The sequence below is a fragment of the Globicephala melas genome, chromosome 3 (assembly GCF_963455315.2).
Source record: "Globicephala melas chromosome 3, mGloMel1.2, whole genome shotgun sequence".
Taxonomy (NCBI): domain Eukaryota; kingdom Metazoa; phylum Chordata; class Mammalia; order Artiodactyla; family Delphinidae; genus Globicephala; species Globicephala melas.
The window spans coordinates 122,583,651-122,606,958 of NC_083316.1; positions in this window are offsets into that span (position 1 = coordinate 122,583,651).

Here is a 23,308-nt window from a genome sequence, read left to right on the forward strand (position 1 = left end):
AAACAGTAGGTTCTTATTAGTTATCCATGTTAGTGTATACATGTCAATCCCAATCTTCCAATTCATCACACCACCACCACCACCCCGCCACTTTCCCCCTTGGTGTCCATACGTTTGTTCTCTACATCTGTGTCTCAATTTCTGCCCTGCAAACCGGTTCAACTGTACCATTTTTCTAGGTTCCACATGTATGCGTTAATATATGATATTTGTTTTTCTCTTTATGACTTACTTCATTCTGTATGAGGGTCTCTAGGTCCACCCACGTCTCTACAAATGACTCAGTTTCGTTCCTTTTTATGGCTGAGTAATATTCCATTGTATATATGTACCACATCTTCTTTATCCAGTCATCTGTCGATGGGCATTTAGGTTGCTTCCATGACCTGGCTATTGTAAATAGTGCTGCGATGAACATTGGGGTGCATGTGTCTTTTTGAATTATGGTTTTCTCTGGGTATATGCCCAGTAATGGGATTGCTGGGTCATATGGTAGTTCTATTTTTAGTTTTTTAAGGAACCTCCATACTGTTCTCCATAGTGGCTGTATCAATTTACATTCCCACCAACAGTGCAAGAGGGTTCCCTTTTCTCCACACCCTCTCCAGCATTTGTTGTTTGTAGATTCTCTGATGATGCCCATTTTAACTGGTGTGAGGTGATACCTCATTGAAGTTTTGATTTGCATTTCTCTAATCATTAGTGATGTTGAGCAGCTTTTCATGTGCCTCTTGGCCATCTGTATGTCTTCTTTGGAGAAATGTCTATTTAGGTCTTCTGCCCATTTTTTGATTGGGTTGTTTGTTTTTTAATAATGAGATGCATGAGCTGTTTATATATTTTGGAGATTAATCCTTTGTCTGTTGATTCATTTGCAAATATTTTTTCCCATTCTGAGGGTTGTCTTTCCTTCTTGTTTGTAGTTTCCTTTGTTTTGGAAAAGCTTTTAAGTTTCATTAGATCCCATTTGTTTATTTTTGTTTTTATTTCCATTTCTCTAGGAGGTGGATCAAAAAAGATCTTGCTGTGATTTATGTCAAAGAGTGTTCTGCCTATGTTTTTCCTCTAAGTTTTAGAGTGTCTGGTCTTACATTTAGGCCTCTAATCCATTTTGAGTTTATTTTTGTGTATGGTGTTAGGGAGTGTTCTAATTTCATTCTTTTACATGTAGCTGTCCAGTTTTCCCAGCACCACTTATTGAAGAGACTATCTTTTCTCCATTGTATATCCTTGCCTCCTTTGTCATAGATTAGTTGACCATAGGTGCATGGGTTTACCTCTGGGCTTTCTATCCTGTTCCATTGATCTATATTTCTGTTTTTGTGCCAGTACCATATTGTCTTGATCACTGTAGCTTTGTAGCATAGTCTGAAGTCAGGGAGTCTGATTCCTCCAGCTCTGTGTTTTCCCCTCAAGACTGCTTTGGCTATTCGGGGTCTTTTGTGTCTCCATACTAATTTTAAGATTTTTTCTTCTAGTTCTGTAAAAAAATGCCATTGGTAATTTGATAGGGATTGCATTGAATCTGTAGATTGCTTTGAATCTGTAGCTTGCTTTGGGTAGTAGAGTCATTTTCACGATATTGATTCTTCCAATCCAAGAACATGGTATATCTCTCCATCTGTTGGTATCATCCTTAATTTCTTTCATCAGTGTCTTATAGTTTTCTGCATACAGGTCTTTGGTCTCTGTAGGTAGGTTTATTCCTAGGTGTTTTATTCTTTTTGTTGCAATGGTAAATAGGAGTGTTTCCTTAATTTCTCTTTCAGATTTTTCATCATTAGTGTATAGGAATGCAAGAGATTTCTGTGCATTAATTTTGTATCCTTCTATTTTACCAAATTCATTGATTAGCTGTAGTAGTTTTCTGGTGGCATCTTTAGGATTCTCTATGTATAGTATCACGTCATCTGCAAACAGTGACAGTTTTAATTCCTCTTTTCCAATTTGTATTCATTTTATTTCTTTTTCTTCTCTGATTTCTGTGGCTAGGACTTCCAAAACTATGTTGAATAATAGTGGTGAGAGTGGACATCCCTGTCTTTTCCTTATTTTAGAGGAAATGCTTTCAGTTTTTCACCATTGAGAATGATGTTTGCTGTGGGTTTGTCATATATGGCCTTTATTACGTTGAGGTAGGTTCCCTCTTTGCCCACTTTCTGGACAGTTTTTATCATAAATGTGTGTTGAATTTTCTCAAAAGCTTTTTTTGCATCTATCGAGATGATCATATGGTTTTTCTTCTTCAATTCGTTAATATGATTTATCACATTGATTGATTTGCATATATTGAAGAATCCTTTCATCCCTGGGATAAATCCCATTTGATCATGGTGTATGATCCTTTTAATGTGTTGTTGGATTCTGTTTGCTAGTATTTTGTTGAGGATTTTTGCATCTAAATTCATCAGTGATATTGGTCTGTAATCTTTTTTTTTTTTTTTTTTTTGTAGTATCTTTGTCTGGTTTTGATATCAGGGTGATGGTGGCCTCATAGAATGAGTTTGGGAGTGTTCCTGCCTCTGCAATTTTTTGGAAGAGTTTGAGAAGGATAGGTGTTAGCTCTTTTCTAAACATTTGATAGAATTCACCTGTGAAGCCATCTGGTCCTGGACTTTTGTTTGTTGGAAGATTTTTAATCACAGTTTCAATTTCATTACTTGTGATTGTTCTGTTCATATTTTCTATTTCTTCCTGATTCAGTCGTAGAATTTCTAAGAATTTGTCCATTTCCTCCAGGTTGTCCATTTTATTGGCATAGAGTTGCTTGTAGTAGTCTCTTAGGATGGTTTGTATTTCTGCGGTGTCTGTTGTAACTTCTTATTTTTCATTTCTAATTTTATTGATTTGAGTCCTCTCCCTCTTGATGCATCTGGCTAATGTTTTATCAATTTTGTTTATCTTCTCAGAGAACCAACTTTTAGTTTTATTGATTTTTGCTATTGCCTTCTTTGTTTCTATTTTATTTATTTCTGCTCTGATCTTTATGATTTCTTTCCTTCTACTAACTTTGGCTTTTGTTGGTTCTTCTTTCTCTAATTCTTTTAGGTGTAAGGTTAGGTCGTTTATTTGAGATGTTTGTTGTTTCTTGAGGTAGGATTGTATTGCTATAAACTTCCCTCTTAGAACTGCTTTTGCTGCATCTCATAGGTTTTGGATCGTCGTGTTTTCAGTGTCATTTGTCATTAGGTATGTTTTGATTTCCTCTTTGATTTCTTCGGTGATCTCTTGGTTATTTAGTAAGGTATTGTTTAGCCTCCATGTGTCTGTGTTTTTTTATGTTTTTTTCCCTGTAATTGATTTCTAATCTCATAGTGTTGTGGTCAGAAAAGATGCTTGATATGATTTCAGTTTCCTTAAGTTTACTGAGGCTTGATTTGTGACACAAGATGTGATCTATCTTGGAGAATGTTCCATGTGCACTTGAGAAGTGCACATGGAACTTGAGAAACCAGTAATCTGCTGGTTTTGGATGGAATGTCCTATAAATATCAATTAAATCTATCTGGTCTATTGTGTCATTTAAAGCTTGTGTTTCCTTATTAATTTTCTGTCTGGATGATATGTCCATTGGTGTAAGTGAGGTGTTAAAGTCCACCACTATTATTGTGTTACTGTTGATTTCCTCTTTTATAGCTGGTAGCAGTTGCCTTATGTTTTGAGGTGCTCCTATGTTGGGTGTATATATATTTATAATTGTATATCTTCTTCTTGGATTGGTCCCTTGATCATTATGTGGTGTCCTTCCTGTCTCTTGTAACATTCTTTATTTTATAGTCTATTTGATCTGATATGAGTATTGCTATATTCCAGCTTTCTTTTGATTTCCATTTGCATGGAAAATCTTTTTCCATCCCCTCATTTTCAGTCTGTATGTGTCCGTAGTTCTGAAGTTGGTCTCTTTTAGACAACATATATATGGATTTTGTTTTTGTATCCATTCAGCAAGCCTGTGTCTTGGTTGGAGCATTTAATCCATTCACGTTTAAGGTAATTATTGATATGTATGTTCCTATGACCATTTTCTTAATTGTTTTGGGTTTGTTATTTTAGGTCCTTTTCTTCTCTTGTGTTTCCCACTTAGAGAAGTTCCTTTAGCATTTGTTGTAGAGCTGATTTGGTGGTGCTGAATTCTCTTAGCTTTTGCTTGTCTGTAAAGCTTTTGATTTCTCCATCGAATCTGAATTAGATCCTTGCCGGGTAGAGTAATCTTGGTTGTAGGGTCTTCCCTTTCATCACTTTAAATGTGTCATGCCACTCCCTTCTGGCTTGTAGAGTTTATGCCGAGAAATCAGCTGTTAACCTTATGGGAGTTCCCTTGTATGTTATTTGTCATTTTTCCCTCGCTGCTTTCAATAATTTTTCTTTGTCTTTAAGTTTTGCAAATTTGATTATTATGTGTCTCGGCGTGTTTCTTCTTGGGTTTATCCTGTATGGGACTCTCTGCACTTCCTGGACTTGGGTGGCTCTTTCCTTACCCATGTTAGGGACGTTTTCGACTTTAATCTCTTCAAATATTTTCTCGGGTCCTTTCTCTCTCTCTTCTCCTTCTGGGACCCCTATAATGCAAATGTTATTTAATGTCCCTGAGGTCTCTTAGGCTGTCTTCATTTCTTTTCATTCCTTTTTCTTTATTCTCTTCTGCAGCAGTGAATTCCACCATTCTGTATTCCAGGTCACTTATCCGTTCTTCTACCTCAGTTATTCTGCTATTGATTCCTTCTAGTGTATTGTTCATTTCAGTTATTGTACTGTTCATCTCTGTTTATTTGTTCTTTAATTCTTCCAGGTCTGTATTAAACATTTCTTGCATCTTCTCGATCTTTGCCTCCATTCTTTTTCCAAGGTCCTGGATCATCTTCACTATCATTATTCTGAATTCTTTTTCTGGAAGTTTGCCTATCTCCACTTCATTTAGTTGTTTTTCTGGGGTTTTACCTTGTTCCTTCATCTGGTACATAGCCTTCTGCCTTTTCATCTTGTCTATCTTTCTGTGAATATGGTTTTTGTTTCACAGGCTGCAGGACTGTAGTTCTTCTTGCTTCTGCTGTGTGCCCTCTGGTGGATGAGGCTATCCAAGAGGCTTGTGCAAGTTTCCTGATGGGAGGGACTGGTGATGTGTAGAACTGGCTGTTGCTCTGGTGGGCAGAGCTCATTAAAACTTTAACCCGCTTGTCTGCTGTTGGGTGGGGCTGTGTTCCCTCCCTGTTGGTTGTTTGGTCTGAGGCAACCCAACCCTGGAGCCTACCTGGACTCTTTGGTGGGGCTAATGGCAGACTCTGGCAGGGCTCACACCAAGGAGTACTTCCCAGAACTTCTGCTGCCTGTGTCCTTGTCCTCACAGTGAGCCACAGCCACCCCTTACCTCTGCAGGAGACCCTCCAACACTGGCAGGTAGGTCTGGTTCAGTCTCCTATGGGGTCATTGCTCTTTCCCCTGGGTCCCAATACACACACTACTTTGTGTGTGCCCTCCAAGAGTGGAGTCTCTGTTTCCCCCAGGCCTGTCAAAATCCTGCAATCAAATCCCGCTAGCCTTCAAAGTCTGATTCTCTAGGAATTCCTCCTCCCGTTGCCGGACCCCCAGGTTGGGAAGCCTGTCATGGGGCTCAGAACCTTCACTCCAGTGGGTGGACTTCTATGGTATAAGTGTTCTCCAGTCTGTGAGTCATCCACCCAGCAGTTATGGGATTTGATTTTATTGTGATTGCGCCCCTCCTACCGTCTCATTGTGGCTTCTCCTTTGTCTTTGGATGTGGGGTATCATTTTGGTGAGTTCCAGTGTCTTCCTGTCGATGACTGTTCAGTAGTTAGTTGTGATTCCGGTGCTCTTGCAAGAGGGAGTGAGAGCACATCCTTCTACTCTGCCATCTTGAACCAATCCTCTATTCAGAGCTTTTTATTGCAAGCCTGCTGAGTGCCCAGACCTGTGCTAGTCACTGCATGGAATATGGACAGACTTCTGGAAGACAGTATTATGCTAATGCCTCTTGTGTCACTTCTATGAAGAGCATCCCCTCCCCTTTGCCCCTAGGACTTTTTTGAGGGACTTGTCTTCCACTGATCATGTGATGGCTCTGCATCATGTGCCATTCAGGAGCTCTCAGCTCTGCCACCCTTTGGTTGTGTGACCCGGAGCAAGCTGCTTAACTTCTGTAAGGTCTACTTTCCATATCCGTGAAATGGAAAACCCACTTTCTAGGGCACTTAGGAAGATTTTGGGAAACATTGTAGGGGACCTGGCAGATACTGCTCAGAACAATAGGAAATAACTTGTTGCTCCTTTTGTTCTTCCTCTTGTTTGTATTGAATTGAACAAAGAAATCCTGCCTCAGTTAAAATGAAACACACAATGGTGGGTCCTGCTATTTCGCTGCCTTCAGCTCATCATGGAATCAGAGGCATGGGGAGGACTTTAGGGAACATTTCTGCCAATCCCTTGACGTAAATGGACAGAAACATTTGAAAAGAATACCCTTAAAGGGATTTCTTGTCACTGCACATTTCTGAGGGTGTTTTGAGGAATAGTAACCATGCAATGATTTGCTCAAAGAAGACTTCTTGGTCCAATAACTAAGAAATATTGCATATTGCATCTCCTTCTTGTAGATGTACAGACTGTTTGCCCAATAAAGGCTCTGATGAGTCCCATAATAAAGAAATCTGCCAGTCTCTTTTTATTATAGCAATTTCCACTGACCTTGACTAGAGGATCTTTTGTCTATAAGGTTTATTAATATCCTGTAGAATGTGTGTTCTTTGGAACATCCTTGGGAAATCCTACCTTAGCTAAAGGAGCCCACATTTGAAACTGAGGCTTGGTTTCTTGAGACAATTTTGTTACTGGACTAAACTTGGGTCTGCTCACCCACCGTGCAGCAAAGCCAATCTACTGAGAGCTGGTTGTGGAAGGAAAGTGCAGCATTTACTTGGGGGTGCCAAGAAAGGATAACAAACGGGCAGCTTGTGCTCAGAAGACCTCAGCTCCCCAAAGGCTTTCACGGGAGGATTTTTAAAGGCAACATTTGAGGTGAGGGTTGCAGCTCCTGGACTCTCCTCTGAGGGCTGGTGGTGAGGTAACAGGGTGGTGTTTGGGGAATCTTAATCATCAACCTTCTGGTTCCAACCAGTCTGGGGTCTATGTGCTTGTGGTCAGCAGATTGTTACCATCTTTCACCTGGGTTGGGGGTCCTCCCAAGTTCTGCAGAACAACTCAAAGATATGTATCAGATTGTTATATATATCCCTTGGAGAGGAACTAGGACTCTTTTTTTTGCGGTACACGGGCCTCTCACTGCTGTGGCCTCTCTCGTTGCAGAGCATAGGCTCCAGATGCGCAGGCTCAGCAGCCATGGCTCACGGGCCCAGCCTCTCCATGGCACGTGGGATCTTCTCCGACCAGGGCACGAACCCGTGTCCCCTGCATTGGCAGGTGGACTCTCAACCACTGTGCCACCAGGGAAGCCCTAGGACTCTTTTATCACTGTACTATTGTTCACGCTATCTTGCTTAAGACCATCACTTCTGGTTTCCATCACTTCTCTAATTAGTAACCGCTTGAGTCTGCTCTTTGGAACTCAGGAAAGGCTTAGGAGACTAAAGTCTTTTTTCCTGCAAGCAAGAGGGGTCTTGCCACTGGGGCAGCCTCACAGGGTGCTGCTTGATTTCAATCCCCTCCCTTTCCTTAGATACTCCTCAATCCTGAGGGAAACAGGGGTGGGACAAGACAGGGAATAAAATTTTAGATAGAGAGGTTAATCATAAACTCAGCAGGGTAACTCAGTTTTAGGGGGACTCAGTTTCAATTCCCAGAAGCAGAGATCACAGCAACCGTGAGGCCTCTTCTGACCTGAGCTGAGAGACAATTAAGCAGGATCCTTACTCCTCAGCCCACTGCCCCTTCCCCACAATCTCTGCATCCCCCTCTCCCCACAGCAGCACCTGGAGTCCCTCAACTTACCTGAGACATGAAGATTCTCATCAAGCTCTAAACAGCAAGGGCTTTTTAGGAAAGAAAAAAAAAAAAAACCCATGGGACCCCAGGGATTTTTACAGAGGAGGAGGAACCATCTGCCCACGTAGGTTGATTGGTGAATGTCAGTCAAGAGGACCTAAATGAAGTGGGCTTCATCTTGTATTTTCCTGTACTCCCCACACCTGGGCCTGGAGAATTTGGTCATCTGAATCAGCCAGAGAGTGTGTGGCTGGGTGGTGAGAGAAAGTTTGGATGGAGCTGGAAACTAAGGTAAAAAGCTATGAAAATGGAATAATGAAAATTTCTCCTTTAAAAATAAAAGAGGGAATTCCCTGGCGGACCGGTGGTTAGGACTTGGCGCTTTCACTGCTGGGGCCCTGGGTTCAATCGCTGGTTGGGGAACTAAGATCCTGCAAGCTGCATGGCCAAAAAAAAAAAAAAAAAAAAAATCAAAAAGAAACTCAGAATAGTTTGAGAGATAAATAGGCTCTTTAGGTAGAAAAAAAATCTGGCATGTTGGGTGTCACTTTCTCATGGTCCAGGAGATCTCCCTTTGGAGGCTGTTGTCTGTCATATGGTGGCAGAAGGAAAGAGATTGATAATCCAGGAAAAGGATTCTTGTTCATTCTGATTACCTCCAAGAGAGACCTTGTCAAGTGCGGATGCTTTTTCTTTTCCAGATTTCAGGCTTGAACTCTTGTGTATCTTACTGTTGTAAAACTAGTAACTCTCTTCTTACTTCAGGGATGTATTCTGAGTCAATGGGTAAAGCAGGAGAGGGGGTCACCCAAGTGCCCTTGCGGTTAGTGGCCCATAAAAGAAGGTAGAGGAACTGGATATCTTGAGAAGCATCATGTATTTTGTGCTTTGTAAAGTCTTAGAGCATCTGTCAAATATTTGAGCTTGGGGCTCAACAATTTAAATCCAAAGTCTACTCATTTTGCCAGAAACCACATTTCACAATTCACAGACCTCTGTTATAGTATTTTCCTTATGACATTGTAGTTTTGGGCTATGCTTTTATGAGCTGTACTAGTCTCATAGTCACTCCTAGTGGGATTGACTGGGAGATCCACAGGTAGTTGATCAAAGCAGCAGGAGAGGAGAACAGGGGGAATCCAGGGCTCTGAAAGCTCGGAGAAGAGACCACCAGGGGCTGCAAACTGGGACTGCTTCATCCGGGAGGAGAGACTTGATATGAACAATTAATTTTAATGACTTTCAACAATTAAAATAATTAGTACATGCACATGGTAAAAATTTAAATACTACAAACAGATACTCAGTGAAAAATAAATTTCTCTCCTTTCTTGGACCCCAGTACCCCAGTTTTCTTTCCCAGAGGTAGCTAGTTTTTTATATGCCCTTCCAGAGGTATTCTATGTTAACACAAGTGTATATGTGAAGGATTTCTTCTTCCTTTTCTTTTTGAAACACAAATGTTACTATACTACATTTACTATTCTTCATCTATTTTTTTCCCCACTTAATGTTTGACTTCTGGTTACGTTGCCATAGAGGAAGAGTTACCCCACTCAATTTAACATCCACAGAACAGTCACTGCATGCAAGTATCATAAATTATTGTCCAGTTACCTCTTTATGGACATTTGGGTTGTTTCCAGTTTCCAGCTACTGAAAACAGTGCTGCTATAAGTATCCTCAAGCATTTATTTCTTTATGTACCCATATGAGTATATCTTTATGAAATGTAATCATAAAAGTAAAATTTATGGGTCATAGAGAATATAGATTTTAGTTTTTGACAGAATCAAGTAATCTACTAGGGTTACATTTCCTTCCCTGTCTACAGTTGTGAACCCTGTTTGCACTGGGATTTGTAGAATGGATGAAATAATGAGGGATTGGAACACAATTTTTAGGAGAGAACAATTTGACTGAAGACTTAGATTTAGGAAAGAACATGCCACGTTTGGGGACTACAAAGAGACCAGCCACATTAATAACTATGAATTATTGACTTCTTATCATGTTCTAAGTTCTTCATGTATACGATCTCACTTAATCCTCACAACAGCTGCAGGATTTAGGTTCCATTATTACTGCCATGAAAGATGAGGGTCATGAGTCTCAGGTGAAGTGATCTGCTCCAGGTCACATGACCTGTAAAGTGGTATGGGCAAGGGAACAACCGACAGATTAGGGGATCGCTGTTGAGAGGAGCTTCAGGGCTCTATAAGTGAATTGTGTGAGATGGATTAAAACATTCCATGGTTGGTAAATCTGTTTAACCACAGGGAAAACTTGCTTCTGTTCCAGGCTTGGAGAATACAAGTCTGCTGTGGATTTCAGAGTGATTTTTTTAAAATAAATTTATTTATTTATTATTTTTGGCTTTGTTGCATCTTCGTTGCTGCACGTGGGCTTTCTCTAGTTGCGGCGAGTGGGGGCTACACTTCATCGCGGTGCATGGGCTTCTCGTTGTGGTGGCTTCTCTTGTTGTGGAGCACGGGCTCTAGGTGCTCAGGCTTCAATAGTTGTGGCAGGCGAGCTTCAGTAGTTGTGGCTTGCGGGCTCTAGAGTGCAGGCTCAGTAGTTGTGGTGCACAGGCTTAGTTGCTCCGTGGCATGTGAGAGCTTCCCAGACCAGGGCTTGAACCTGTGTCCCCTGCATTGGCAGGTGGACTCCTAACTGCTGCGCCACCAGGGAAGCCACAGAGTGATTTTGAAAAATATTTTATTTCTGCCAAGTAGCTGTTGATAACAGTTTCGTAAATAGATGTCTGGACAATCTAGTGGAATGGTGGAGGTTGAAATGAAAGGTCTGAATTTGTACTTTTTTTTAAATTTAAAAAAATGTTTAACCAATATATTTGTATTATTTTCATTTCAGCATTTCAGTACAGAAATTGAGATTTTTATTGTTTTTTTCATACTGTTTAAAGTCTAATGTGAATTTTACACTTAACAGCACATCTCAAGTGCTCAATAGCCAAGCACGGCTAGAGCAGTTCTAAAAGATTTATTGTCTTTACCTTTTTACGTTTAGATCTATGTTCTACCTGAAATGGAATTTTGAGTGTAGTGTGAGGTAGTAATCTAGCTTAATGTTTTTTCCATATGAGTATCCAATTGACCGAGAACCAATTTATTGAAAAGATAGTCCTATTCCTATGAAACTCTTGTCTTTCTTTTTTTTTTACATCTTTATTGGAGTATAATTGCTTTACAATGGTGTGTTAGTTTCTGCTTTATAACAAAATGAATCAGTTATACATATACATATGTTCCCATATCTCTTCCCTCTTGCATCTCACTCTTTCCCATCCTCCCTATCCCACCCCTCCAGGCGGTCACATAGCACCGAGCCAATATCCCTGTGCCATGCGGCTGCTTCCCACTAGCTATCTACCTTACGTTTGTTAGTGTATATATGTCTATGCCTTTCTCTCACCCTGTCACAGCTCACCCTTCCCCGTCCCCATATCCTCAAGTCTGTTCTCCAGTAGGTCTGTGTCTTTATTCCTGTCTTACCCCTAGGTTCTTCATGACATTTTTTTTCTTAAATTCCATATATATGTGTTAGCATATGGTATTTGTCTTTCTCTTTCTGACTTACTTCACTCTGTATGACAGACTCTAAGTCTATCCACCTTATTACAAATAGCTCAATTTCATTTCTTTTTATGGCTGTGTAATATTCCATTGTATATATGTGCCACATCATCTTTATCCATTCATCTGTCAGTGGACACTTAGGTTGTTTCCATCTCCAGGCTATTGTTAATAGAGCTGCAATGAACATTTTGGTATATGACTCTTTTTGAACTTTGGTTTTCTCAGGGTATATGCCCAGTAGTGGGATTGCTGGGTCATATGGTAGTTCTATTTGTAGTTTTTTAAGGAACCTCCATACTGTTCTCCATAGTGGCTGAACCAATTCGCATTCCCACCAGCAGTGCAAGAGGGTTCCCTTTTCTCCACACTCTCTCCAGCATTTATTGTTTCTAGATTTTTTGATGATGGCCATTCTGGCTGGTGTGAGATGATATCTCATTGTAGTTTTGATTTGCATTTCTCTAATGATTAATGATGTTGAGCATTCTTTCATGTGTTTGTTGGCAGTCTGTATATCTTCTTTGGAGAAATGTCTTTTTAGGTCTTCTGCCCATTTTTGGATTGGGTTGTTTGTTTATTTGTTATTGAGCTGCATGAGCTGCTTGTAAATTTTGGAAATTAATCCTTTGTCAGTTGCTTCATTTGCAAATATTTTCTCCCATTCTGAGGGTTGTCTTTTGGTCTTGTTTATGGTTTCCTTTGCTGTGCAAAAGATTTGAAGTTTCATTAGGTCCCATTTGTTTATTATTATTTTTTTTAATTATTATTTTTTTTTTTGTGGTACGTGGGCCTCTCACTGCTGTGGCCTCTCCCGTTGTGGAGCACAGGCTCCGGATGCACAGGCCCAGCGGCCATGGCTCACGGGCCCAGCCACTCCGCGGCATGTGGGATCCTCCCAGACCGGAGCACGAACCCGCGTCCCTGCATCGGCAGGTGGACTCTCAACCACTGCGCCACCAGGGAAGCCCCCATTTGTTTATTTTTGTTTTTATTTCCATTTCTCTAGGAGGTAGGTTAGAAAGGATCTTGCTGTGATTTATGTCATAGTGTGTTCTGCCTATGTTTTCCTTTAAGAGTTTGTTAGTTTCTGGCCTTACATTTAGGTCTTTAATCCATTTTGAGCTTATTTTTGTGTATGGGGTTAGGGAGAGATCTAATCTCATACTTTTACATGTACCTGTCCAGTTTTCCCAGCACCACTTATTGAAGAGGCTGTCCTTTTCCACTGTACATTCCTGCCTCCTGTATCAAAGACCATATGTGTGTGGGTTTATCTCTGGACTTTCTCTCCTCTTCCATTGATCTATCTTTCTGTTTTTGTGCCAGTACCATACTGTCTTGATTACTGTAGCTTTGTAGTATAGTCCGAAGTCAGGGAGGCTGATTCCTCCAGCTCCGTTTTTCGTTCTCAAGATTGCTTTGGCTATTCGAGGTCTTTTGTGTTTCCATAGAAATTGTGAAATTTTTTGTTCTAGTTCTGTGAAAAATACCACTGGTAGTTTGATAGGGATTGCGTTGAATCTGTAGATTGCTTTGGGTAGTAGAGTCATTTTCACAGTGTTGATTCTTCCAATCCAAGTACATGGTATATCTCTCCATTTATTTGTATCATCTTTAATTTCTTTCATCAGTGTCTTATAATTTTCTGCATACAGGTCTTTTGTTTCCTTAGGTAGATTTATTCCCAGATATTTTATTCTTTTTGTTACAGTGGTAAATGGGAGTGTTTTCTTGATTTCAGTTTCAGATTTTTCATTATTAGTATATAGGAATGCAAGAGTTTTCTGTGCATTAATTTTGTATCCTGCTACTTTATCAAATTCATTGATTAGCTCTAGTAGTTTTCTGGTAGCATCTTTAGGATTCTCTATGTATAGTATCATGTCATCTGCAAACAGTGACAGCTTTACTTCTTCTTTTCTGATTTGGATTCCTTTTATTTCCTTTTCTTCTCTGATTGCTGTGGCTAGAACTTCCAAAACTATGTTGAATAAGAGTGGTGAGAGTGGGCAACCTTGTCTTGTTCCTGATCTTAGTAGAAATGCTTTCAGTTTTTTACCATTGAGGATGATGTTGGCTGTGGGTTTGTCATATATGGCCTTTATTATGTTGAGGAAAGTTCCCTCTATGCCTACTTTCTGCAGGGTTTTTATCATAAATAGGTGTTGAATTTTGTCGAAAGCTTTCTCTGCATCTATTGAGATGATCATATGGTTTTTCTCCTTCAATTTGTTAATATGGTTTATCACATTGATTGATTTGTGTATATTAAAAAATACTTGCATTCCTGGAATAAACCCCACTTGATCATGGTGTATGATCATTTTAATGTGCTGTTGGATTCTGTTTGCTAGTATTTTGTTGAGGATTTTTGCATCTATGTTCATCAGTGATATTGGCCTGTAGTTTTCTTTCTTTGTGACATCCTTGTCTGGTTTTGGTATCAAGGTGATGGTGGCCTCGTAGAATGAGTTTGGGAGTGTTCCTCCCTCTGCTATATTTTGGAAGAGTTTGAGAAGGATAGGTGTTAGATCTTCTCTAAATGTTTGATAGAATTAGCGTGTGATACCATCTGTTCCTGGGCTTTTGTTTGTTGGAAGATTTTTAATCACAGTTTCAATTTCAGTGCTTGTGATTGGTCTGTTCATATTTTCTATTTCTTCCTGATTCAGTCTTGGCAGGTTATGCATTTCTAAGAATTTGTCCATTTCTTCCAGGTTGTCCATTTTATTGGCATAGAGTTGCTTGTAGTAATCTCTCATGATCTTTTGTATTTCTGCAGTGTCAGTTGTTACTTCTCCTTTTTCATTTCTAATTTTATTGATTTGAGTCTTCTCCCTTTTTTTCTTGATGGGTCTGGCTAATGGTTTATCAATTTTGTTTATCTTCTCAAAGAACAAGCTTTTACTTTTATTGATCTTTGCTATCATTTCCTTCATTTCTCTATCATTTATTTCTGATCTGATTTTTATCATTTCTTTCCTTCTGCTAACTTTGGGGGTTTTTTGTTCTTCTTTCTCTAATTGCTTTAGGTGCAAGGTTAGGTTGTTTATTCGAGATGTTTCCTGTTTCTTAAGGTAGGATTGTATTGCTGTAAACTTCCCTCTTAGAACTGCTTTTGCTGCATCCCATAGATTTTGGGTCATCGTGTCTCCATTGTCATTTGTTTCTAGGTATTTTTTTATTTCCTCTTTGATTTCTTCAGTGATCACTCGTTATTAAGTAGTGTATTGTTTAACCTCCATGTGCTTGTATTTTTTACAGATCTTTTCCTCTAATTGATATCTAATCTCATAGCGTTGTGGTCGGAAAAGATACTTGATACAATTTAAATTTTCTTAAGTTTACTAAGTCTTGATTTGTGACCCAAGATATGATCTATCCTGAAGAATGTTCCATGAGCACTTGAGAAAAATGTGTATTTTGTTGCTTTTGGATGGAATGTCCTATAAATATCAATTAAGTCCATCTTGTTTAATGTATCATTTAAAGCTTGTGTTTCCTTATTTAGTTTCATTTTGGATGATCTGTCCATGTGTGAAAGTGGGCTGTTAAAGTCCCCTACTATGAATGTGCTACTGTCGATTTCCCCTTTGATGGCTGTTAGTACTTGCCTTATGTATTGAGGTACTCCTATGTTGGGTGCATAAATATTTACAATTGTTATATCTTCTTCTTGGATCAATCCCTTGATCATTATGTAGTGTCCTTGTTTGTCTCTTCTAATAGTCTTTATTTTAAAGTCTATTTTGTCTGATATGAGAATTGCTACTCCAGCTTTCTTTTGGTTTCCATTTGCATGAAATATCTTTTTCCATCCCCTTACTTTCAGTCTGTATGTGTCTCTAGGTCTGAAGTGGGTCTCTTCTAGACAGCAAATATATGGGTCTTGTTTTTGTATCCATTCAGCTAACCTGTGTCTTTTGGTGGGAGCATTTAGTCCATTTACATTTAAGGTAATTATTGATATGTATGTTTCTATTCCCATTTTCTTAATTGTTTTGGGTTCATTATTGTAGGTCTTTTCCTTCTCTTGTGTGTCTTGTCTAGAGAAGTTACTTTAGCAGTTGTTGTAAAGATGGTTTGGTGGTGCTGAACTCTTCTAGTGAAACTTTTGTCTTAAATCAAGTATCCACATATCTGCGAATCTGTTTCTGGATTCTATTCTATGCCATCTGTTTATTTGTCTGTGCTTGTACCAGTACTACAGTATCTTAATTGCTATAATTTTTGTAATAAGTCCTGATATCTGGTAGGGAAATTGTTCCTACCAGTTCTTAAGAGAGTCTTGTCTATTATTGGCTCTTTGCCATTCCATATAAATTACTTGTCAAGTTCCCCCAAAATACCTGTTAGGATTTTGATTGAGATTACACTGAATCTATATATCAGTTTGAGGAGAGCACTTAAAAAATATCATCTGTTCATCTGATACTATCATCTTGGTAGGATCTGGACCTGTCCTTGCCTTCCAGACTCTGCTACCTTCCACATTCTGGGGTATAAGCAGCCAACTGAGAAAGACGCTCAACATTTAGATCTTTGATGAGAACACAGTGGAAGGCCCCTCCGTCTTCTCAAGGGCAGAAAGTCCCTGGGAAGGTTCTAGAATCCTAGGATGCAGAAAAAAATGGAGTCTCGGAGGAACCACACCAAATATCCTTGGGTAGGGACCTTGTGCCCCGTGTGTGAGTTTTCAGGGGTTACTCATTCTTGGGCTCATTTTAACCCAAGGTAGATCAATAGAAATTACCTGCCTAGAGATCAGATAAGATGTTTTCTACTCCTCACTCTTCTCTACCTTCTCTGTCACTGGTCTTGCTATTTGCTCTGTGGCCTCAGGCCAAGTTTCATGCAGAAGCCAATTACAAATGTAGAGAATCATGCAGACTGGCTGATCAGGCAGGAGAGGAAAAGAACAGAAGAAAGGAGCTTCTTAAAGGTGTCTCTGGCATCTGAAGAGGACTGATAAGATGAAGATGAAGGCAAAATAGAGATAGCAGTAAGATAAGCAGGATGGAAAAGAGGTCCTGTAAGGAACCAAGCTTACCTTTAATGCTGAATGTTGTTTGGCCTTCTTCTTGAATTCCCTTTGTCCATCAGGTCAGGCTTCTGTCAATCCACAATCCTGGCAATTCTGAACTGAACTTCACCAGATCTGTCCCACTAGTAGAGAACCCATCTCTTCAGGAGGAGACTTGTGAATTACTAGGTTGAGGGTAGCTGGAGTGTTGGTGAGGACCAGAGTCCAAGGGACTAGAAGAAGGGCTAGGAGGAGGAGTAGAGGCAAAGACAAAGGAGTAATGGGAAAGGGGACAATATGAACAGGGTGGCAAGTGGATGGTCCAGAAAGACCAAGGGAAGAGCTGGGCACAGAAATCCTTAAGGTAGGCTGGCAGGAAGGGATGGCACTAGTCAGAGGAGGGAAACAGGTAGGGCACAAAGCTGAAAGAGGTGGATGGTGCTGGGGAGTAGGCTGAGGGCTAAAAGACGGAGGTGACAGGGGAGGAAGGCAACTTCGACAATGAGAGCAAAAGAAGGAACAGGAAGAGGAGATGGAGACTGGGACTGAGATGGGGAAATTGCAGGTAGCTTTCTTGTCATTTTTTCAACTGGCATTCTGTGCTTACTCATCTTGTGAAATTCGGTAACTGGCGGAAGCTCAGACCTGCTCCAGCAGTTATATCACACTACTGCATGTATCACCCCATTCATAACGGAAATGCCCTCTATGAAGGGTACATACCACTTCCTTTGGGGCTGGTGAGTAGGCTCCACCAACTATGGAAATGGTCCCAGTTTCTAGGTTGAAGAATGGTCAGGGGAAGTAGCAAAGAGAGTAAATGGAGTCTAATAGTCGTCCCTATTCTTTGGGATAACATGTAGTTTTGCCCCTTGGCAAGCAAAGATTGATCAAAGGGTTAGGATGGAGTTGGAGGTTGGGACCTAGGAGAACAGGTCTGACACAGGAATGGCCATAATGTGGAGAAATCATTACCCTCATCTGTTTAACTTACTACATTTTCCAAAGCCTTTTCACATAATTTATATCACTCCATAAACAGAAGGTAATCAGAGAAGAGAGATTATGTCCATTTTACCAATAAGGATACTGAAGGCCACAGAGGGAACTACATAGGCAGGCAGTGGATGACAGAGCAGACCACCTAGACTAGAACTTGGGCCAAAAGTCAGGGAGTAGGGGTTATGTAGGAGGGAGCATGAAATGGCCCATGACAGCATGACCCCACCCCATGTTTCTGGACAGAATCTTACAGGGGGGCTTCAGAGCAGAACTTTATAGTATAGCCTTCCTCTTGGTGCCTATGATCCCTTGGTATTTTGCCTGACTCTTAATTAGAACCAGAAACACGGGTCAAGCTGATAGGATGGCTGCCCACTCCTTAGTGCCTAATTACTGGATTTAGACTTTCTTGCTCACTACCCTAGATGCCAAACTCCATGTCAGATGATTTAGGAGGCTACTGCACCCTCTCCCTTTCTTTTGTCTGATGTAGCAATTTTTTTTGCTTATCATTCCTGGTTTCTTTTTTTTTAATTGTAGTATAGTTGACTTACAATGCTCTATTAGTTTCAGATGCACAAGATAGTGATTTGAAATTTTTGTAGTTTATACCTCATATAAGGTTATTATAAAATACTGGTTGTGTTCCTTGTACTTTACATTACATCCTTGTAACTTTTTAAAAATACCTAATTGTTTGTACCTCTTAATCCCCTTCCTGTATCTTGCTCCTCTCCTCACCCTTCTCCCCACTGGTAACCACTAGTTTGTTCTCTGTTTCTGTGAGTCTGTTTTGTTAAATTTGTTTGTTTTATTTTTTAGATGCCACATATAAGTGAAAACATACAGTATTTGTCCTTCTCTGACTTATTTCACTAAGCATAATACACTCTAGGTCCATCCATGTTGTTGCAAATGGCAAAATTTAATCCTTTTTTATGACTGAGTGATATTCCATTGTGTGTATGTGTGTGTGTGTGTGTGTGTGTGTGTGTGTGTGTGTGTGTGTGTATCACATTATCTTTATCTATTCATCTGTCCATGGGCACTTAGGTGGTTTCCATATCTTGGCAATTGTAAATAATGCTGCTATGAGTATTGGGGTGCATATATCTTTTCGAATCAGTGTTTTTGTTTTCTTTGGATAAGTCCCCAGGAGTAGAATTGCTGGATCTTATGATAGTTCTATTTTTAATTTTTTAAGGACTCTCCATACTGTTTTCCATAGTGTGTGCACCAATTTACATTCACATCAACAGTGCACAACAATTCCCTTTTTCTGCACATCCTCACCAACACTTGTTATTTGTAGACTTTTATGCAATGGCCATTCTGACAGATATCTGCGGTGATATCTCATTGTGGATTTTGTGGTTCCCTGATTAGTGAGGTTGAGCATCTTTTCATATGTCTGTTGGCCATATGTATATCTTCTTTAGAAAAATGCCTATTCAGTTTCTCTGCCCCTTTAAAAATCAGATTGTTTGGTTTTCCGAAGTTGAGTTGTAGGATTTCTTTACATAGTTTGGATAATAACCCCTTATAAGACATATTATTTGCAGATATCTTCTCTCATTCAGTAGGTTGTCTTTTCATTTTGTTGATGGTTCCCTTCTCTGTGCAAAAGATTTTAAGTTGATTAGGTCCCCTTTGTTTATTTTTGCTTCTGTTTCCCTTGCCTAAGGAGACTGATCCAAAGAAATGCTGCTGAGACCACTTTCAAAGAACATGCTGCCTACTTTTTCTTATAGGAGTTTTATGGTTTCTGGTCTTATATTTAGATTTAATCCATTTTGAGTTTATTTTTGTATATGGTGTGAAAAAATGTTGCAATTTCATTCTTTTACATGTAAGGTGTCCAGATTTCCCAACACCACTTATTGAAGAGATAGTCCTTTCCCCATTGTATATTCTTGCCTCCTTTGTCATAGATTAATTGGCCATATGTGCATGGATTAATTTCTGGGCCCTCCTGTTCTGTTTTGTGTGTCTGTTTTTGTGCTAGTACCATACTATTTTGATTACTGTAGCTTTGTAATATAGGCTGAAGTCAGGGAGTGTGATACCTCCAGTTTAGTTCTTTTTTTTTCCTTAAATTTATTTTATTGAAGTATAGTTGATTTACAATGCTGTGTTAATTTCTGCTGTACAGCAAAGTGATTCAGTTATACATATATATTCATTCTTTTTCATATTCTTTTCCATTATAGTTTATCACAGGATGTTGAATATAGTTCCCTGTGCTATAAGTAGGACCTTGTTGTTTATCCATTCTATGTATAGTAGTTTGCATCTGCTAATCCCAAACTCTCAATCCATCCCTCCCCCACCTCCCTCCCCCTTGGCAACCACAACTCTATGTCTGTGAGTCTGTTTCTGTTTTGTAGATAAGTTCATTTGTGTTGTATTTTAGATTCCACATATAAGTGATATCATACGGTATTTGTCTTTCTCTTTCTGAGTTACTTCACTTAGTTTTGTAATCTCTAGGTCCATCCATGTTGCTGCAGATGGCATTATTTCACTCTTTTTTATGTCTGAGTAGTATTCCTTTGTATATATGTACCACATCTTTATCCATTCATCTGTTGATGGACATTTAGGTTGTTTCCATGTCTTGACTATTGTGAATAGTGCTGCTATTAACAGAGGGGTGCATGTATCTTTTTGAATTATAGTTTTGTCTGGATATATGCCCAGGAGTGGGATTGCTGAATTATATGGTAACTCTATTTTTAGTTTTTTGAGGAGCCTACATACTGTTCTCTATAGTGGCTGCACCAATTTACATTCCTGCCAACCATGTAGGAGGGTTCCCTTTTCTCCACACCCTCTCCAGCATTTGTTATTTGTAGATTTTTTAATTATGGCCATTCTGACTGGTGTGAGGTGGTACCTCATTGTAGTTTTGATTTGAATTTCTTTTCTCTCAAAATTGTTTTGGCTATTTGGTCTTTTGCGGTTCCATACAAATTTTAGTATTATTCTAGTTCTGTGAAAAATGTCATGGGTATTTAGATATGGATTGTATTAAATCTAGATTTCTTTGGGTACTATGGACATTTTAACAATTTTAATTCTTCTAATCCACGAGCATGCAATATCTTTCCATTTATTTTTATCATCTTCAGTTTTCTTAATCAGTGTCTCATAGTTTTCAGAGTACAGAACTTTCACTTCCTTGATTAAAATTACTCCTAGGTATTTTACTCTTTCTGATACAATTGTAAATGAGATCGTTTTCTTGATTTCTCTGATAGTTCATTTATTCATGTATGGAAATGAAACAGATTTCTTTACATTAATTTTGTATCTTGCAAATTTACTGAATTCATTGATGAACTCTAGTAGTTTTTTTGGTGGCTTCTTGAGGATTTTCTGTGTATGGTATCATGTCACCTGCAAACAGTGACAGTTTTACTTCTTCCTTTCCAATTTGCATTCCTTTTTCTTATCTGATTGCTGTGCCTAGGACTTCCAATGCTAGGTTGAATGAAAGTGGTGAGAATGGGCATTCTTATCTTGTTCCTGATCTTAGTATGATGTTTGCTGTGGTCACATCATATATAGCCTTTACTCTGTTGAGGTATGTTCCCTTTATATCCACCTTTTTGAGAGTTTTTATCATGATTGAATGTTGAATTTTATTAAATTCTTTTTCTGCATCTATTGAGATGATTGTGTGATTTTTATCTTTTGTTAATGTGGTGTATCACATTGTTTGATTTACAAATATCAACCCATCCTCGCATCCCTGAAATAAATCCCACTTGTTCATGGTGTATGATCCTCTTTATGTTTTTTTTTTAAATTAAATTAAATTAAATTTATTTTTCTTTGGCTGTGTTGGGCATTCATTGTTGTGTGTGGGCTTTCTCTAGTTGTGGAGAGCGGGGGCCACTCTTCGCTGCAGTGAACAGGCCTCTCACTGCAGTGGCCTCTCTTGCTGCAGAGCACAGGCTGTAGACATGTGGGCTTCCATAGTTGTGGCACATGGGCTCAGTAGTTGTGGCTCACGGGCTGCAGAGCACAGGCTCAGCAGCTGTGGCGCATGGGCTCAGCCGCTCCATGGCACATAGGATCTTCCCAGACCAGGGCCCCAACCCGTGTCCCCTGCATTGGCAGGCAGACTCTCAACCACTGAGCCACCAGGGAAGCCTCCCTCTTTATGTTTTGTTGAATGTGATTTGCTAATCTTTTGTTGAGTACTTTTGCATCTATGTTCATCACGGATATTGGCCTATGACTTTCTTTTTGTTGTTGTTGTTGTGTCTTTGGTTTTGGAATCACAATAATACTGGACTCGTAGAATGAGTTTGGAAACACTCCCTTTTCTTTAACTTTTTGAAAAGGTATTAACTCTTCTTTAAATGTTTAGTAGAATTTTCCTGTGAAGTTGTCCAGTCCTGGGCTTTTTTTTTTGTTGTTGGGAGTTCTTTGATTACTGATTACTAGTAGTTGGTCTGTTCAGATTTTCTATTTCTTCCTAATTTAGTCTTGGAATATTGTATATTTCTAGGAATTTATCTATTTCTTGTAGGTTGCCCAATTTGTTGATGTATAACTGTTTATAGTATTCTCTTATGATTGTGTTTCTGTGATATCAGTTGTAATTTCTCCTCTTTCATTTCTAATTTTGTTTATTTGGCCCTCTCTCTCTTTTTCTTAATGAGTCTAGCTAAAGTCTTATCAATTTTGTTTATCTTTTCAAAAAAACCAGCTCCTAGTTTCATGGGTCTTTTTTACTTTTTAGTCTCTACTTGTTTCCACTCTGATATTTATCATTTCCTTCCTTCTGCTGACTCTGGGATTTGTTCTTCTTTTTCTAATTCCTTTATATGGTAGGTTAGGTTGTTTGAGATTTTTCTTGTTCTTTTAAGGTAGGCCTGTATCACTATAAATTTCCTTCTTAGAACTGCTTTTGCTGCATCCCATAGATTTTGGAAAGTTGTGTTTTTATTTTCATTTGTTTTGAAGTATTTTCTGATTTGTCCTTTGATTTCTTCATTTATCCATTTGTTTTTGAGTAGCATGTTGTTTAGTCTTCACGTTTGTGTTTTTCCCATTTTTGTCCTGTAATTGATTTCTAGTTTCAAACCACTGTGGTCAGAAAAAAATGCTTGATATAATTTCTATCCTCTTAAATTTGTTGAGACTTGTTTTGTGGCCTAGCAAGTAATCTAGCTTGGAGAATATTTCATGTGAACTTGAAAAGAATGTGTATTCTGCTGTTTTTGGATGGAATGTTCTGTAGATATCTATTAAGTGCAACTGGTCTATTGTGCCATTTAAGACTACTGCTTCTGTATTGACTTTTTGTCTGGATGATATAAGTGGGGTGTTATAGTCCCCTACTATTATTGCATTATTTTCAATTTCTCCCTTTTATGTCTGTTAATATTTGCCTTATATATTTAGGCGCTCCTATATTGGGTGCATAAAAATTAATGAGTATTATATCCTCTTCTAGTATTGATCCCTTTATCATTATATAGTGCCCTTTTTGTCTTTTGTTAGACTTGTTTTAAAGTCTATTTTGTCTACTATGAGACAAAGAAAACTACCCCTGCTTTCTTGTCATTTCTGTTTGCATGAACTATCTTTTTCTATCCCCTCACCTTCAGCCTGTATGTCTTTAGCTCTGAAATGAGTTTCTTGTAAGCAGCATATAAATGGGTCTGCTTGTTTTTTCATCCAATCAGCTACCCTATGTCTTCTGATTGGAGCATTT